The sequence below is a fragment of the Saccopteryx bilineata genome, chromosome 7 (genome assembly GCF_036850765.1).
Source record: "Saccopteryx bilineata isolate mSacBil1 chromosome 7, mSacBil1_pri_phased_curated, whole genome shotgun sequence".
NCBI lineage: Eukaryota > Metazoa > Chordata > Mammalia > Chiroptera > Emballonuridae > Saccopteryx > Saccopteryx bilineata.
The window spans coordinates 8,057,121-8,076,170 of NC_089496.1; the positions used below are offsets into that span (position 1 = coordinate 8,057,121).

At 37.1% G+C, this 19,050-nt stretch overlaps 1 protein-coding gene across 5 annotated transcripts in view; it reads left to right on the forward strand.

Moving 5' to 3' along the window:
- The window catches only part of LOC136310520 (cadherin-related family member 4-like), a 140,598-nt gene that overhangs the window by 12,354 nt on the left and 109,194 nt on the right, over positions 1–19,050 (forward strand). The gene's annotated exons all lie outside the window — the stretch shown is intronic.

Here is a 19,050-nt window from a genome sequence, read left to right on the forward strand (position 1 = left end):
AGTTCTTTATAAATTTTGGTTATTAACCACTTATATTTTTTTCATATTGTCTTTAGCTCTGCAAAAGCTTTTTTGTTTGCTGTAGTCCCATTTGTTCATCCTGTCCTTTATTTCACTTGCCTGTGGAGATAAATCAGCAAATATACTGCTGCGAGAGATGTTGGAGAGCTTACTGCCTGTTTTCTTCTAAGATGATTATAGTTTCACGACTTACATTTAAGTCTTTTATCCATTTTTAGTTTATTTTTTGTGAGTGGTGTAAGTTGATGGTCTAGTTTCATTTTTGTGCAGGTAGTGGACCAATTTTCCCAACACTATTTGTTAAAGAGACTGTCATTACTCCACTGTCAATTGTCAATAATGTTGTGGGTTTATTTCTGGTCTCTTTGTTCTGTTCCATTGATCGATATGCTTGTTCTTATGCCAGTACCAAGATGTTTTAAGTACAATGGGCTTGTAGTATAACTTGATATCAGGAAATGTGACACCACCCACTTTATTCTTTTTTTTCAAGATTGCTGAGGCTATTTGTGTTCTTTTTTGGTTCTATATATATTTTTGGAATATTTGTTCTGTATCTTTGAAGAATGTCATTGGTATTTTAATAGAAATTGCATTGAGTTTATAAATTGCTTTGGGTAATATAGACATTTTAATGATGTTTATTCTTCCTATCCATGAACATGGTATATGCTTCCACTTGTTTGTATCTTCCTTGATTTCTTTTATCAGTGTTTTATAAGTTTCCGAGTACAAGTCTTTAAACTCCTTGGTTAAATTTACTCTTAGGTATTTTGTTGTTGTTGTTGCAATAGTGAAGGGTATTGTTTTCTTAATTGCTCATTCAGAGAGTTCATTGTTGGTGTATAAAAATGCCTCTGAGAGGAGAGAAGATGGCAGCGGAGTAGGCGGATGCACAGACACCCAGCTCTCAACACCAAACTGGAATACAAATCAATTTAGAAAAAATCAGCATGAAAAACCAACACTGAACTGCAAGAACAGCTCTCAAAAACCAAGGAGCAAAGAGGAAGCCACAATAATCCTGGTAAGGAGTGCCTGAATCTCCTTTGCTTACAGGAAGGGAAGGAGGGGGGTGAGGCTGAGAGCCCAGAGAGGATTTCACAGAGGAAAAAGAGCAGAAACTACTGCCCACAGCCACTTACCTGGCGACCAGGGAGCAAGGTGGGTTGAAAAGACCAGCTTATCTCCCAAGTGGAAAAGACAGGGAGAGGGACAGACTGTGAGGGGCTAAGGTATGCAAGAAACAAAATAAAAAAGCTGACTCATTCATGCTGGAGGCGGCCATACCTGGGGGAGGGACTGAACCTTTCACAAAACAGAGCTGAAGTGCTTCCAGATCAGAGATCTCCGGACATCTATCCAGCTCCAATCAGCACAACAAGACACAGCTGAAAACAAGAAGTGGGGAGGAGGGGCAGTAACTCAGGTCTCCATGGAGATCTGAGATACACCTCCCCCTACTGAAGCTGAGAGAAAAAACCCTGCCCCCAGTGAGATTAGTTGGAGGAAGAGACCTTCAGCCTCTCAGGTTACACCCACAGCATTCATGGATACAGTTTCAAGGAAGCCCCCTGCTGAGATCAGTTAACAAGACTATCACCTGTTAAGAAAACAAACAAATCAAGACTTCAAAACTGCCCAAATCCGAAAGTGGATTACAAATAATAGCTGATACCAACCCACGAAGACCTAAAAATAACACAACTGAAAACTGGAGGCAGACAACACCAAGCCTAGACTCAATCAACTCTACAAATAAAAAAAAAAAAAGAAGAAGAAGAAGATGAGAAACAAAGGAGTGCAATCCAAATGAAACCACAAGAGACACTTTCGAGAGATGAACTGAGTGATATGGAAATAATCAAACTTCCAGATGCGGAGTTCAAAATAATGATTGTAAAGATGCTTAGGGATCTTAGAACAACAATGGAGGGGCAGTTTGAAAACCTAAATAAAGAAATAGCAAGTATAAAAAAAAATCAGTTGGAGACGACAAATACAATATCAGAAATAAAGACCACAATGGAAGGAAATAAAAACAGGATAGATAGAGCAGAGGATCGAATCAGCGAGTTAGAAGACAACTGAAATGAAGGCATGAAAGCAGAGAAGAAAAGAGAAAAAAGACTCAAAAAGTCAGAGGAAACTCTTAGAGAGCTCTGTGACAACATGAAGAGAAATAACATCCGCATCATTGGGGTTCCTGAAGAAGAAGAAAAAGAACAAGGGATAGAGACTTTGTTCAATCATATCATAGCTGAAAACTTCCCTAAATTAATGCAAGAGAAACTCTCACAAATCCAAGAAGCACAGAGGACTCCATTAAAGAGAAACCCAAAGAAACCTACACCAAGACACATCATAATTAAAATACCAAAGCTAAGCGATAAAGAGAAAATATTAAAAGCTGCAAGAGAAAAAAAAGTTATCACCTACAAAGGAGCCCCCATAAGGATGACATCTGACTTCTCAACAGAAACACTTGAGGCCAGAAGGGAATGGCAAGAAATATTCAAAGTAATGCAGAACAAGAACCTACAACCAAGACTACTTTATCCAGCAAGGCTATCATTTAAAATTGAAGGAGAAATAAAAAGCTTCCCAGACAAAAAACAACTCAAGGAATTCATTACAACCAAACCAATGCTGCAGGAAATATTAAGGGGCCTGGTGTAAACAGATAAAGTGGGAAAAGAATACAGAAAAAAAAAAAAAAAGAAAAAGGAATACACCTTTAAAGAAGAAAATGGCAATAAACAACTACATATCAATAATAACCTTAAATGTAAATGGATTAAATGATCCAATCAAAAGACATAGGGTAGCTGTGTAGATAAGAAAACAGGACCCATACATATGTTGTCTACAAGAGACACACCTTAGAACAAAAGACACACACAGATTGAAGGAAAAAGGATGGAAAAAATGTTTCATGCAAACGGAAATGAAAAAAAAGCTGGGGTAGCAATACTTATATCAGACAAATTGGACTTTAAAACAAAGGATATAGTAAGAGATAAAGAAGGCCACTACATAATGATAAAGGGAGTAATCCAACAGGAAGATATAACTATTATAAATATCTATGCACCTAATATAGGAGCACCCAAATATATAAAACAGACTTTGATGGATTTAAAGGGCGAGATCAACAGCAATACTATAATAGTAGGGGATTTCAATACCCCACTAACATCACTAGATAGATCCTCAAGAAAGAAAATTAACAAAGAAACAGCAGACTTATTGGAAACACTAGATCAACTCGATTTAATAGATATCTTCAGAACGTTTCACCCTAAAGCAGCAGAATATACATTCTTTTCAAGTGCTCATGGTACATTCTCTAGGATAGACCACATGTTAGGGCACAAAAGTGCTCTCAACAAATTTAAGAAGACTGAAATCATATCAAGCACTTTCTCCGATCACAACGGCATGAAACTAGAAATGAATCACAGCAGAAAAGCTCAAAAATTCTCAAACACATGGAAACTAAATAGCAGGTTGTTAAATAATGAATGGATTAAGAATGAGATCAAAGAAGAAATAAAGAAATTCCTAGAAACGAATGACAATGAGCATACAACAACTCAAAATTTATGGGACACAGCGAAAGCAGTGCTGAGAGGGAAGTTCATAGCACTACAGGCACACTTTCAGAAGCTAGAAAAAGCTCAAATAAACAACTTAACCCTGCATCTAAAAGAATTAGAAAAAGAAGAGCAAGTAAAGCCCAAATGTAGTAGAAGGAAGGAAATAATAAAGATCAGAGCAGAAATAAATGACATAGAGGCTAAAGAAACAATACAGAAGATCAATGAAACTAGGAGCTGGTTCTTTGAAAAGGTAAACAAGATTGATGCACCTTTAAGTAGACTCACCAAGAAAAAGAGAGAGAGGACTCAAATAAATAAAATTAGAAATGAGAGAGGAGAAATAACAACTGACACAACAGAAATACAAAATATTGTAAGAAAATACTATGAAGAACTGTATGCCAAAAAACTAGACAACCTAGATGAAATGGACAAATTCCTTGAAACGTACAATCTTCCAAAAATCAATCTGGAAGAATCAGAAAACTTAAACAGACCAATTACACCAAAGGAGATAGAAACAGTTATCAAAAAACTCCCAACAAAGAAAAGTCCGGGGCCCGATGGCTTCACAACGGAATTCTACCAAATATTCAAAGAAGAACTAACTCCTATACTTCTCAAACTATTTCAAAAAATTCAAGAGGAAGGAAGACTTCCAAACTCCTTTTATGAGGCGAGCATAATTCTGATTCCAAAACCAGGCAAAGACCACACAAAGAAAGAAAATTATAGGCCAATATCTCTGATGAATATAGATGCTAAAATCCTCAACAAAATATTAGCAAACCGGATCCAACAATATATGGAAAAAGTCATACACCATGATCAAGTGGGATTTATTCTGGGGAGGCAAGGCTGGTACAATATTCGTAAATCAATCAATGTGATTCATCACATAAACAAAAAGAAGGAGAAAAACCATATGATAATTTCAATAGATGCAGAAAAAGCATTTGATAAAATCCAGCACCCATTCATGATCAAAACTCTCAGCAAAGTGGGAATACAGGGAACATACCTCAACATGATAAAAGCATCTATGACAAACCCACAGCCAACATCATACTATATGGGCAAATATTAAAAGCAATACCCTTAAGATCAGGAACAAGGCAGGGGTGCCCCCTTTCACCACTCTTATTTAACATAGTCCTGGAAGTCCTAGCCACAGCAATCAGACAAGAAGAAGAAATAAAAGGCATTCAAGTTGGAAAAGAAGAAGTAAAACTATCATTATTTGCAGATGATATGATATTGTATATAGAAAACCCTAAAGTCTCAGTCAAAAAACTACTGGACCTGATAAATAAATTCAGCAAAGTGGCAGGATATAAAATCAATACTCAGAAATCAGAAGCATTTTTATACACCAACAATGAACAGTCAGAAAGAGAAATTAAGGAAACAATCCCCTTCACAATTACAACCAAAAAAATAAAGTACTTAGGAGTAAACTTAACCAAGGAGACTAAAGACTTGTACTCGGAAAATTACAAAGCATTGATAAAAGAAATCAAGGAAGATACAAACAAGTGGAAGCATATACCGTGCTCATGGTTAGGAAGAATAAACATCATTAAAATGTCTATATTACCCAAAGCAATTTATAAATTCAATGCAATACCAATTAAAATACCAATGACATACTTCAAAGATATAGAACACATATTCCAAAAATTTATATGGAACCAAAAAAGGACACGAATAGCCTCAGCAATCTTAAAAAAGAAGAATAAAGTGGGAGGTATCACACTTCCTGATATCAAGTTATACTACAAGGCCATTGTACTCAAAACAGCCTGGTACTGGCATAAGAACAGACATATAGATCAATGGAATAGAACAGAGAACCCAGAAATAAACCCACAGTTCTATGGACAACTGATATTTGACAAAGGAGGTAAGGAAATACAATGGAGTAAAGACAGCCTCTTTAACAAATGGTGTTGGGAAAATTGGACATCTACCTGCAAAAAAATGAAACTAGATCACCAGCTTACACCACTCACAAAAATAAACTCAAAATGGATAAAAGACTTGAATGTAGGCCATGAAACCATAAGCATCTTAGAAGAAAACATAGGCAGTAAGCTCTCCGACATCTCTCGGAGCAATATATTTGCTGATTTATCTCCACGGGGAAGTGAAATAAAAGACAGGATAAACAAATGGGACTATATCAAACTAAAAAGCTTTTGCACAGCTAAAGACAACAAGAACAGAATAAAAAGACAAACTACACAATGGGAGAACATATTTGACAATACGTCTGATAAGGGGTTAATAACCAAAATTTATAAAGAACTTGTAAAACTCAACACCAGGAAGACAAACAACCCAATCCAAAAATGGGCAAAAGAAATGAATAGACACTTCTCCAAAGAGGACATACAGATGGCCAATAGGCATATGAAAAAATGCTCAACATCACTAATCATTAGAGAAATGCAAATTAAAACCACAATGAGATATCACCTTACACCAGTCAGAATGGCGCTTATCAACAAAACAACACAGAATAAGTGCTGGCGAGGATGTGGAGAAAAGGGGACCCTCCTGCACTGCTGGTGGGAATGCAGACTGGTGCAGCCACTGTAGAAAACAGTATGGAGATTCCTCAAAAAACTGAAAATCGAATTGCCTTTTGACCCAGCTATCCCACTTTTAGGAATATACCCCAAGGACACCATAGAACGCCTCGAAAAGGAGAAATGCACCCGCATGTTTGTGGCAGCATTGTTCACAATAGCGAAGATCTGGAAACAGCCCAAGTGTCCGTCAGAGGACGAGTGGATTAAAAAACTTTGGTACATATATACTATGGAATACTACTCAGCCATAAGAAATGATGATATCGGATCATTTACAATAACATGGATGGACCTTGATAACATTATACGGAGTGAAATAAGTAAATCAGAAAAAAAAACTGAGATGAATCCATACATAGAAGAGACATAAAAATGAGACTCAGAGACATGAACAAGAATGTGATGGCAACAGGGGCGGGGGGGGGGGTTGGGGGAAGGGGGAGGGGGTGAAGAAGGAGAGAGGGGTTAGGGGAGGGGAGGGGCACAAAGAAAACCAGATAGAAGGTGACAGAAGACAATTTAACTTTGTGGGAGGGGTATACAGCACAATCAAATGTCAAAATAATCTAGAGATATTTTCTCTCAACATATGTACCCTGATTTATCAATGTCACTGCATTAAATTTAATAAAAAAATATTAATATTAAAAAAAATGCCTCTGATTTCTGAATTTTATATCTTTCCACCTTGTTGAATTCGTTTATCAGGTTCAGTAGTTTTTTGACTGAAACTTCAGAGTTTTCTATGTACAGTATCATATCATCAGCAAATAATGATAGTTTTACTTTTTCTTTTACAATTTGGATGCTTTTGTTTTTTCTTCTTGTCTGATTGCTGTGTTAAGGACTTCCAGAACTATGTTGAATAACGGTGGTGAAAGGGAGCACCCCTGCCTTATTCCTAATCTTAAGGAGATTGCTATTAACTTTTGCCCATTGATTATGATGTTGGCTGTGGGTTTGTCATAGATGGCCTTTATCATGTTGGGGTATGTTTCCTATATTCCCATTTTGCAGAGACTTTTGATCATAAATGGGTGCTGGATTTTATCAAATGCTTTTTCTACATCTATTGATATTATTATGTAATTTTTCTCCTTTTGGTTTATATGATGAATTGTATTATTTATTTGCAAATATTGTACCATCCTTGCCTCCATATAATAAATCTCATTTGATTATAATGTATGATTTTTCTCCATGTATTGTTGGATCTAGCTTGCTAATATTTTGTTGAGAATGTCATCATCTAAATTCATCAGGGATATTGGTCCATAATTTTTTTTCTTTGTATCTTCTTTGACTGGTTTTGAAATCAGAATTATGCTCGCCTCATAAAAGGATCTTGTAAGTCTTTCTTCCCTTGAATTTTTTGAAATAGCTTGAGAAGAATAAGAGTTAGTTCTTCTTTGAATATTTGGTAGAATTCACCTGTGAAGCCATCTGGCCCAGGGCTATTGTTTGTTGGGTTTTTTTTGATAACTCTTTTAATTTTATTTGTTGTAATTGATCTGTTTAGGTTTTCTGATTATAAGTTTCAAGGAATTTGTCCATTTCATCTAGGTTGTCTTATTTGGGGGCATATAGTTCTTCATAGTATTTTCTTACAATCCTTGGTATTTCTGCTGTGTCTGTTGTTACTTCTCCTCTCTCATTTCAAATTGTCTTATTTGAGTCTTCTCTTTTTTTTCTCAGTGATTCTGGTTAAAGGTTCATCAATCTTGTTGACCTTTTCAAAGAACCAGCTGTTGGATTTATTGATCCTCTGTATTGATTTTATCTTCTATGTCATTTACTTCCACTCTGATCTTTATTATTTCCTCCTTTCTACTTTCTCTGGGCTTTACTTGCTGTTATTTTTCTAGTTCTTTTAGATGCAGTGTTAAGTTGTTTATTTGAGATTTTTCTTGCTTCTTAAGGTATGCCTGTAATGCTATGAACTTCCCTCTCAGTACTGCTGTTTGCTGTGTCCCATAAATTTTGAGTTGTTCTATGTTTATTTTCATTCATTTCAAGAACATTTTTTATTTCTTCCTTGATCTCATTGTTAACCCATTCAGTATTTAATAACATGCTATTTAGTTTCAAAGTGTTTGAATGTTTTTCAGTTTTTCTATTGTGGTTGATTTCTAGTTTTATGCCATTGTGATCAGAGAAGATGTTTGATATGATTTCAATCTTCTTAAATTTATTGAGACTCCTTTGGTGTCCTAACATGTGGTCTATCCTAGAGAATGTACCATGAGCACTTGAAAAGAATGTATATTCAGCTGCTTTGGAGTGAAAGGTCCTGAAGATATCTATTAAATCCATTTGATTTAGTGTGACCTATAAGGCTGCTCTTTCTTTAGTTTTCTTTCTGGAAGATCTATCCATTGATGTTAGTGGGGTATTAAAATCCTCTACTATTATTGCTGTTGATTTCACACTTTATGTCCATCAAAATCTGCTTTATATATTTAGGTCCTCCTATATTAGGTGCATAGATATTTATAAAACTTATATATTCCTGTTGGATTGCTCCCTTTATCATTATGTAATGCATTATCCCTTTGTTTTAAAGTATATTTTGTCTGATATCAGTATTGGTACCCCAGCCTTTTTTTCATTTACATTTGCATGAAATTTTTTTTTTTATTTCTTTAGTCTCAGTCTATGTGTATCTTTTGTTTTGAGGTGGGTCTCTTGTAGACAGCATAAGTACGGGTCCTGTTTTCTTATCCACATAGCAACATTATGTCTTTTTATTGGAGCATTTAATCCATTTATATTTAAGGTTATTATTGATATGTAGTTGTTTATTGCCATTTTTTTCTTTAAATCTATATATTTTTTTACTAGATTCTTTTTTCCCCTTGTTCTGTTTACAACAATCCCCTTAACATTTCTTTCAGCATTGGTTTGGTTGTAATGAATTCTTTGAGTTTTTTTTTTTAATTTTTGTCTGGGAAGCTTTTTATTTCTTCTTCAATTTTAAATGATAGCCTTGCTGGATAAAAAGTCTTGGTTATAGATTCTTTTTCTGCATTACTTTGAATATTTCTTTCCATTCCCTTCTGGCCTCACCTGTTTCTGTTGAAAAGTCAGATGTCATCCTTATGTGGGCTCCTTTGTATGTGATTGACTGCTTTTCTCTTGAAGCTTTTAGTATTTTTTTAATCTCTTAATTTTGGTATTTTAATTATGATATATCTTGGTGTAGGTCTCTTTGGGTTCCTCTTTTATGAGATTCTCTGTGCCTCGTGAACTTGTGTGACTTTTTCCTTCATCAATTTAGGGAAGTTTTCAGCTATGATTTAATCAATCAGATTCTCTATCTCTTATTCTTTCTTTTCTCCTTCAGGAACCTCTATTATGCAGATGTTGTGTCTCTTCATGTTGTCACAGAGCTCTTTTAGATTTTCCTCAGACTTTTTGATCCTCTTTTCTTTTTACTGTTCTGCTTCTGTGCTTTTGCTTACCTTGTCCTCTAAATCACTGATTCGATCCTCTGCTTCATCCAGTCTGCTTTTAATTTCTTTTTGTGTAGTCTTCATTTATCATATTGTGTTTGTCATTTCTGTCTGATTCTTTTGTATGATTTCAATGTCCTTTTTGCTGCTTGTTATCTCTTTGTTTAGTTGCTCATTATGTCCATCTATTGTTGCTCTAAAATCCTTGAGCATTCTAACAATCATTATTCTAAACTCTGCATCTGGTATCTTGGTTATTTCCATCTCATTCAGTTCTTTTTCTGAGCATTTCTCTTGTTGATTCATTTGAATTGCGTTTCTCTTTCTTCCCATTTTGTCTGTGTATAGACTGCTCCTTTGGATGTGTTGTTTGTGTAGCTAGCTGAGTATAGGGTTGGCATTGTCTGCCTCTAGATTTCAGTTGTGTTGCTTCTAGAACTTCTGGGTTGGACTCAGCTGTTGTTTGTAACCTGCTGTGGGCTACTTGTCTGCTGCTACTGCTCTTTTTGCTATTTGTGTCAGAGTTTTCTATGCCTTAGCTGGGTCAGGTGTGAGGAAACTTTCCTTAAGATACCACTTTAACAAGGGTTTTTAGGTCCTGAGCTAATGCTCTCCATATCTGGCTGCTGGATGTACCAGCCCTGGAGCTCCCTGGCCAAAATCTGGAGCAGACCAGTGGTGGTTACTGCTTATGACTGGCCCTTAGCAATCCTCTTGGAGCTACAGGCAATCCAGAATTTGTGGCTGCCTCTGCTGGACCCTGATGCCATTGTAAATATCAGCTGCACTCCTAGGTTGGCTTTTATCTACTCTTGGCCAATGTGTGTGGCCTCTTTATTACTGAGGTGTGACCTTTCTACTGGCCCCCCACTGCTGCCTCCTCTTCGGGCACTTGGGCACTAGCACTGCCGGGCATGCAGGTTTGCAGGCCGCAGCTTGGGCTGCCTCAGGCGGGGGGGACTCCTCATCTCTCCAGGCTACTCCAACCCATGGGCGTGCAGGCTGCTTCTCTGGGCTTTGCCCCACAGGCACACAGGATGCCTCTCCCTGCTACACCCATTGCCATCACTGCATGAGCTGCTGGGCTCTAGAGAGATTCTTCACCAGGCTCTCTCCCCCGTGGGCTCATGGGCTGCCTCTCCAGGCTTTGCCTCCCCATGGGTGTGCAGGAGGTCTCTCTGGGTTCCGCCCCTTGCTGCCATGGTGCGGGCTGCCTTGCTGGGCTCCACCCCCTGCTGCTGCACAGGCCAAGCACTGTGGCTGCCACTGCTGTTGGGCCCTCCTGCCCTTTGGAGGGTACTCAGCAGTTTGGGGGGTGATGTAGCCCAGACCTCTGCACTCAAAACCTGTGTCCCTGATACGCCTTCTGCTTCTAAGTGACTCTTTGCACTGGAGCAGGATAGCCTCTGGTGGGCAGGGGTAATTGCTTCCCTTTGCTGGCTTGGTTCTCCCAGGAAAAATGGTCACTTTAGGTTTGGGGAGTGACCCAGTACAGGGGTCAGACTGGCTGTCCCCCACAGTCTCTCCCTGGGCACCCTAGACTACACTCTCCTCTCGCAACTGCAGTGTTCTCCATGCTCCCCGCTCCTGGAGCCCTGGGTGAGTGGCTGTGAACAAGGTTTTCTGCACTGCCCCTTTTAGATGGAGCCTGGGTTTGAGAGTTCTGTCTCTCTCTTGCAAAAGTTTCCGGCTCTTCTTTTAGCTAAATACTGTCCATATACTTTCTCCAGTCTTTGGGGGTCCAGGCTGGGGTTCCAGTCTTGGGGCTGAAGACCCACAACTCTCCAGGCAACCCTCCCACCGCAAGAGACCCTCTGGGCCACCTCCTGCTCCTGGGAGTGGAGCAGCCCTTTCCATATCTCCACCTTCCCTACCAGCTCAGCGTGGTTCTTTCAGTGATGCTTGGTTATAGATTCCTCTTAGTTTAGTTCAAAGTTAGTTTTTCAAGATGATTGTTCCTAAGTTAAGTTGTGATCCACTTTGGTTCTGAGAGGTGGGAGTTTTAACATCTGCCTATTCTGTCGCCATTTTCCCTCCTATTGTGGTATATTTTATTCAATATTTTAGCACATCATTTGGTTCAGAATATCTTTTTTTTATTTTCTTCCTTAAAACCCTACATGCATCTTATGATCAGGTGTGTCTTATAGAGCCAAAAATATGGTAAATTGTCAGCATCATAAGGATGCAGAAATAAACAAGTATAAAAGTGGGTGTAAGAAAAAATAAAAATTAAATAAAAATAAAAATAGGTGTATATTTTTTCTTTTCAGTGTTTCTTTAAAACACTGAAATTTGAATTCTATATATATTTCACATGTCACAAAATATTTAAATTTTTCTTTACTATTTATATATGTAAAAATTATTCTTAGCTTATAGATCATACATAAATAGGCAGCAGTCTAGATTTGGTTCCTGGGTGGTAGTGTGAAAACACATGGAGTAGAGAGAAGAAAACTAATTATCAGGTTATTTCAGTAATCCAAGCAAGAAATACTATAGTTTGTGTTATTAACCTACCTAGGAAGGTTATGGAGATAAAGAGAAAAAATATTATGAAGATATCTAAATAGTAATGAATCTGGCATTAAATTGATTTAAAGGAAGAGTGAAGGACTAAGGTTTCTGATTTATATAACTGTCTTGGAGATCCTCAGTTAAGATAGAAAGATCTAGAGAGAGACCAAATTTGGAAAGAAAAATTATGAGTTCACTTTTAAACATCTTGTGATATGTCTTTGTTATATCAAAGGAGAGTTTTAAGTAAGCAGTTGAGCTCAGAGGTCTTGCCTGGGGCTATAAATGCTTTGTAATTGAAACCATGGATTTGGATGAGATTATTCAGCAAGGGAGTAGAGAATTAGAAGAAAAAAAGGCATAAGGCCAAACCTTGAGGAACTCCTACATTCAATGATGTGAGGAAAAAACTCAGCCTGCCAAGGAGAATAGGAGCAGCTCAACTGGTGGTTGGAAAAAAGAGAGTTAGGCCCTGAATGGTAAAGTAAGAGTGTTGAAGAGGGAGTGCCAGCGGTTAGCACACTTGAATTCCATAATCAAGTAAGACGATGTATTAAAATGTCCATTGCATATGGGAATAATGATAAGTAATGAGCCTACTGAGCACTATTTTATTGGTGTTACAGGGATGGAAAGCCAAAATACAGCAGATTGAGGAGTGGGATTGTGAAAATAAAAACCATTTTTAAAGAAATCTATGCCTGACCCATTGTGCCGCAGTAGACAGGAGTTGACCTATAATGCTGAGGTCACAGGTTCAAAAACCTGGTCTTGCCCAGTCAAGGAACATATGAGAGGTGATGCTCCCTGCTCCTCTCCACTTCTCTTTCTCTCTCTTTCTCTTTCTCTTTTTCTCTCTCCCCTCTCTAAAATGAATAAAAATTTAAAAAATTTTTTAGAAATATGCATGTAAAACTGGAGAGAAGGCAGTAGAAAAACTATATTGGATTGAGAGTTTAATTTGGAGTAATTGGTTTAAAGGGAAATGTTGGAGTAATTTTAAAAACAAATAGGAAGAATACATTTGACTGAGTGGTTGAAGACTTCAAAAAAAAGTAGCAGAGAGATGAGATCAAAGTTTAGGTGAAAACAATTATTCAAGCATTTATCAATGCCATCTATTATATAAACACTTATACAACTATCTTTACACTTTTTATCCACTTTTATATTTAGCTAATTCAAAATTCCTTAAAGCTTTAGTTTTTTCCTTTTAGATCAGGGGTCTCAAACTTGCGGCCTGTGGGCCGCATGTGGCCCGCTGAACAATTTTGTGCAGCCCGCAGACTAATCCACGAAGTTCAAAATATTTTGGATAAAATTAAGTAAGCCTAGGGGCCTACTTGTATTTTTCATTTCTCTAGCATCCTAGCTAGATATTAGCTTAGTTAACAGCAGTTGTGATGCGAACTACAGTTTCTGGTCATTTTGTGAAACTGAGTAAACTGCATGTACGATTGTGCTTGTTGTACTGATTTTTTTTTGTTTTCAACTGCAGTGAGAAAAGTGTTGTGTAACAGTTGCCTTTTGTAGACCTAGTGTGGCCCGCCGAATGGCTATGATCTTGCTCTGCAGCCCACATGCTGAGTTGAGTTTGAGACCCCTGTTTTAGATGGTACTTCTAATCACTAAAAGAGTGCTAGTCAATTGAGGGTCCCAGTTTTTGTGTGTGCCTGAAATTTTCTTTATTATTGCAATTAAATATACTATTTTGGAAGCATGAATTATTATCCTTTGATTTGAAGTCATCAATATAAACTATAATTTAAAAATATTTTTAAAGAGAAATTCTAAATTATAATTTTGAAATTTGAATTATATAAATCAAAACAAATCATCCATTTAAACTGCTTTATTAAGTATCTTTTAAATTGATTATAAAATAAACTAGAATTTTCCATAAGCATCAGTATTATGCTATGCTAAAATATCACATATATTTTCTTAAAAACTATAAAGTGGACATTGATAGTTGCATACATACACTTGTGCATTAATGATATTGGCTATGAATATGAATGAGTAACTAGAATACCTCCATAGATTTTTAATTTTTTTTTTTTTGTCTTTCTTTTTTGTTCAAGGAGTAATACTGCAAGCAACCTTTTCAAGTTCTCCTGGGCTTGCAGCTACCTTCCATGTCACACTGAGAACCCTAGAGTCCTTGTTTTCTCTTCTCAGTGTTGGCTTTGGCTAGGTCAGGGGTTGGGAACCCTTGGTTCGTGAGCCAGATGTAGCTCCTTTGATAGCTGCATCTGGCTCACAGACAAATCTTTAATAAAAAATAATAACATTAAAAATATAAAACATTCTCATGTATTACAATCCATTCATTTCCTACCGCTCATATTCATGGTTGCAGGTGGCTGGAGCCAATCACAGCTGTCCTCCGGGACAACACCAATTTTTATTGGATAATGCATAAGGTACACGGGTCATTGTGAGGTCAGAAAGTAAACTTTCCTCCTTTTAATCAAGTGGTCAGCTAGCTAATTGCAGAAACCTTTTTGACAAAGAAAATGGCTAAAAGAAAAAAAGATGAGGAGTATTGTACTTTTCAGTGGAATGGACAGAGGAATTCGCCTTTGTGGAGAGAGCAGGTTCTGCAGTGTGTCTAATATGCAATGATAAAATTGCATCGATGAAACGGTCAAATATAAAGCAGCACTTCAACACACACTATGCTACATTTACATAGAAATATCCAGTGGGGGACAGCAGGAAGAACGTATGTCAAGAGCTACTGTGCAGAGTGCAAGCTAGTCAGCAGCAACTCTGTGTTTGGACCCAACAAGGTGACTGGAATTTGGCTAGCTTTGCTGGTACTTTAGCAATTGTGAGAAACGGAAAGCCATTCACATATGGGGATTATGCCAAAACATTCAAGCTTGATGTTGCCAATGAACTTTTTGATTACTTTTCGGATAAAGACAAGATAAACAAATAGAAGACATGCCTCTGTCAGCAAGAACTGTTCACGATTGTACCATCATGATGGCAAATCAAGTTGAGACAACACAAGTGAAGGACATAAATGCAGCACCATTCCTTTATCTCGCTTTGAATGAGTCAACAGACATAAGCCATTTATCCCAGTTCAGCGTGATCGCAAGGTATGCTGTCAGTGACACACTATGTGAGGAAAGTCTTACTGTTTTTTGCCTATGAAAGAGACAACTAGAGGGGAGGATTTATTCAAGTCTTTCACTGAGTTCATTAGAGAAAAAAATCTACTGATGGATAAACTTATTTCAGTGTGTACTGATGGTGCTCTGTGCATGGTGTGGAAAAACAGGATTCATAGCGCTTCTTCGTGAACATGAGGAGACCCATCCTAAGTTTTCACTGCATCCTACATCAGGAGGCGCTTTGTGCTCAGATGTGTGGTGAGCAGCTTGGTGAGGTGATGTCGCTGGTCATTCGGGTGGTCAACTTTATTGTTGCCCGAGCTTTAAATGATCATCAGTTTAAAATACTGCTGGATGAGGTTGGGAATAATTATCTTGGTCTGCTTGGTTGTCCAGAGGGAAGGTGCTCAGCAGGTTTTTGGCTTGTCTGAGCAAAATCCAGACTTTTCTTGAAATGAAAAACATCAAGCATCCTGAGTTAGCTAACACTGAGTGGCTCTTGAAGTTCTACTATTTCGTGGACATGACTGAACATCTGAACCAGCTCAATGTGAAAATGCAAGGCATTGGAAATACAGTCTTATCCCTTCAATAAGCAGTGTTTGCATTTGAAAACAAGCTGGAACTTTTCATTGCGGACATTGAAACAGGTTGTTTACTACACTTTGAAAAACTGGGAGAGTTTAAAGATGCTTGCACAGCAAGTGACCCTGCTCAATATCTTGATCTCCAGCAGCTAGTGGGCTTCACATCTAATCTCCTGCAGTCATTCAAAGCACACTTTGGAGAATTTCTTGAGCGCACTCGTCCTTTTAAGTTCATCACCCATCTACACGAGTGTGCAGTGGACAGCGCTGACCTGAGTTGCATCGCTGGTGTCTCCATCAGAGATTTTGAGCTACACGCTGCTGACCTGAAGGCCTCAGACATGTGGGTGAATAAGTTCAAGTCACTGAATAAAGATTTGGAAAGACTTTCACAACAGCAAGCAGAGTTGGTGAGCAAACACAAGTGGAGAAAAATGAAAAAACTTCAACCCGCAGACCAGCTGATTGTCAAAACATGGTTCTCGCTTCCTGTCACATACCACAGACAGCAGCATGTGAGTATTGCTGTACTGACACTGTTTGGCTCTACGTATGCATGTGAGCAGTCTTTCTCTCATCTAAAAAACGTTAAGACCAACCTACGATCACGTTTAACGGATAGAAGTCTCAATGCTTAGCCTCACCATGTATCAACCAGACTACAAAGCCATCAGCAAAACCATGCAGCACCAGAAGTCGCATTAATGGTAAGAAGTACTTTATTCATCATTGGTTAGCAACAGCATAACAACGTTATTAAAAAGAATTCAGAGACTTATTGTACTTTAAAAGTGTTGGTCTTACATAAAATGCACACATTTACTTGTATTTAGTGTTAAACATATTGTATGGCTCTCACAGAATTACATTTTAAAATATGTGGCATCATGGCTCTCTCAGCCAAAAAGGTCCCGACCCCTGGTCTAGGTTATGAGATGGTGAAAGTGTGCACTCAGGGATGGCACAATAGGTTGGTGGATAACATTGACAGTGGATTACTAAGTTGTTGGTTAAGATTTGAAATGCAATCATAAGGATTTTGTTGGATCAGAGGACTTAATGGATGTCCAACAACCTTGCCAAGTTTCATTTTCCCAGGCAGTTTTTTTAGAGGTACTTGGAAGTTTTAGAACAAATTCTATAGATTTGCAGTGGTCTTTTTGTGCCAAGAAAAAAAGCAAGAGTCAACTGTGTAAATTCTAAAAGAAATCAAATAACATGAACACTATCAATTGGGTCTGGCCACATGGAGGAAGGATTTAATGACTTTTTGATAGAAGTTTCAGTGTTTGTGGTAGGAACAGAACTTCTAGTAGAGTGGCCTAAATAAGAAATACACAAAATTCCAGCCCTGATAGGCAGGAGAGTGACAGGGCCATAGTTAAAATGTACTTGGGGTTAGGGTGCTGCTTCTTCTTTTTAAATGGAAGTGTTCATGGAAAGCGGACAGTAGTGAGGAAATATTTGAAAATAAAATATAAAGATAAGAGTCAAGTTCCTGAGAAAGTAGGAAACATCTTCTAGTGGACAGGATTTATTATTAATACATTTATCCTTTTTTCATTGTAAAAGAAGAAGAAAGGTGCAGATGTTAGTGGGATTGTAGATCTTATGGGGAAAAGTGAGCTATCACTAGTCTAATGGTTTCTATTTATTTTGTGAAGTGAAAAATAGAACTATGGGAAATATGATAGAAGGGATGGGGTAAGAGATTTAGGGCAAAATGACAAGGTTTGAAATAATTGCAGAAAGTGTAATAAACAGAAAAGAAGCTTGAGGATCCAGTACTCTATTTCTCTGTTAATTTTCTTTGCATTAAATAGTTCAGGCTTATGCTTATCACAAAATCTGTCATTTATTCAAATGTTAAACAGTGAAAAACCACTTACCTTCAATTTTTGGATTATTTGGGTCAAAAACAATTTATAGATGCCATTGTATTTTTAGCAGACATTTTACTTTATTGTTGTGCTTTAAAATATTTATCTTAAAATTACTTTTATTTTTATTAGTTATTTGCTTTAAGAAAAAAATTGGAGGACATAAAACTTGATTTTTTTTTGTCATATCTCCCAAGCATGACAGTTTTCAACATAAAAGAAGTTTGGGTTTTTTTACACTTTGACTTACTTTTTCTTGGAGAAAATTTGCATCAACTTTATGCCTGTGGTTTGCTTTTTTTTTTCTCTTCCTAACAGCTTTTCTGTGTTACCTTTGCATAATACAAGGTCTCATGGTGGGATGGAAAATTGAGACATTATTTGCCTGGATTTATTTCTTTTCTTTTAAAATAAAACTTTATTATGAAGGTGGGTCAGTCTAACTTCAAGTTACATTAAAGGCAGGCTTTGGTATAATTCTATTTATTCTTTTTTTTTCAGTATTTTTTAGAGAAAATATTGAGAGATATACCATTATCTTTATTATCTTTTCTTCACCTACCTCCAAATCATCTGGTCACTCACTTTAAATATAATTATATTAGAAAAAAAGATTAAATAAATATAGTTGGGCAAATTGTTAAAATTTAAATTCATTTTAATGTATAAATTTGGTCCCTGAATATGTAGGAATCAAGAATTTTAAAATGTCTTATTATCCAAATTGAGTTAAATTCTAAAACTCATACTGTATGGATTGTAATAAAACAGAGAGAGAAAGGGAGAGAAGCACCAGAAAAGCAAATAATACAAGCTGACTTTTTCCTGGGATGACTCTACCCATGTTGAATGTAATTTGGGTTTTTTACCGGTGGGATGTTAGAAAGAATGTGAGTGTTAGAAGTCAGTTGTCTCCAAATGTATTTCTAAGAAAGAGTTCCTTCATGCATAGAAACTGGAGTAAAAAAACCCTTTTGTGAGGCTCTCCCTCAGGCTCCCCATGGGCCGTCTGTCAGTATATATGTCATGCTCTTCTTCTTTCAGCTACAGTCGCCACAGACAGAGCCATGCAGTAAGGGAAGATACTCTGTAGGGACAGGAAAGACAATGGGAAGCCAAAGGGAAAACTATATGAACAAGAAGAGAATATATAACTATTTAAAAATATTATCTGACACCCACCATACAATCTAAAATTAGTATTATTCTGTTTTTTTATATAAAGAGCAAATGAATGCATCATATACTTTGATTTTTGATGCAATT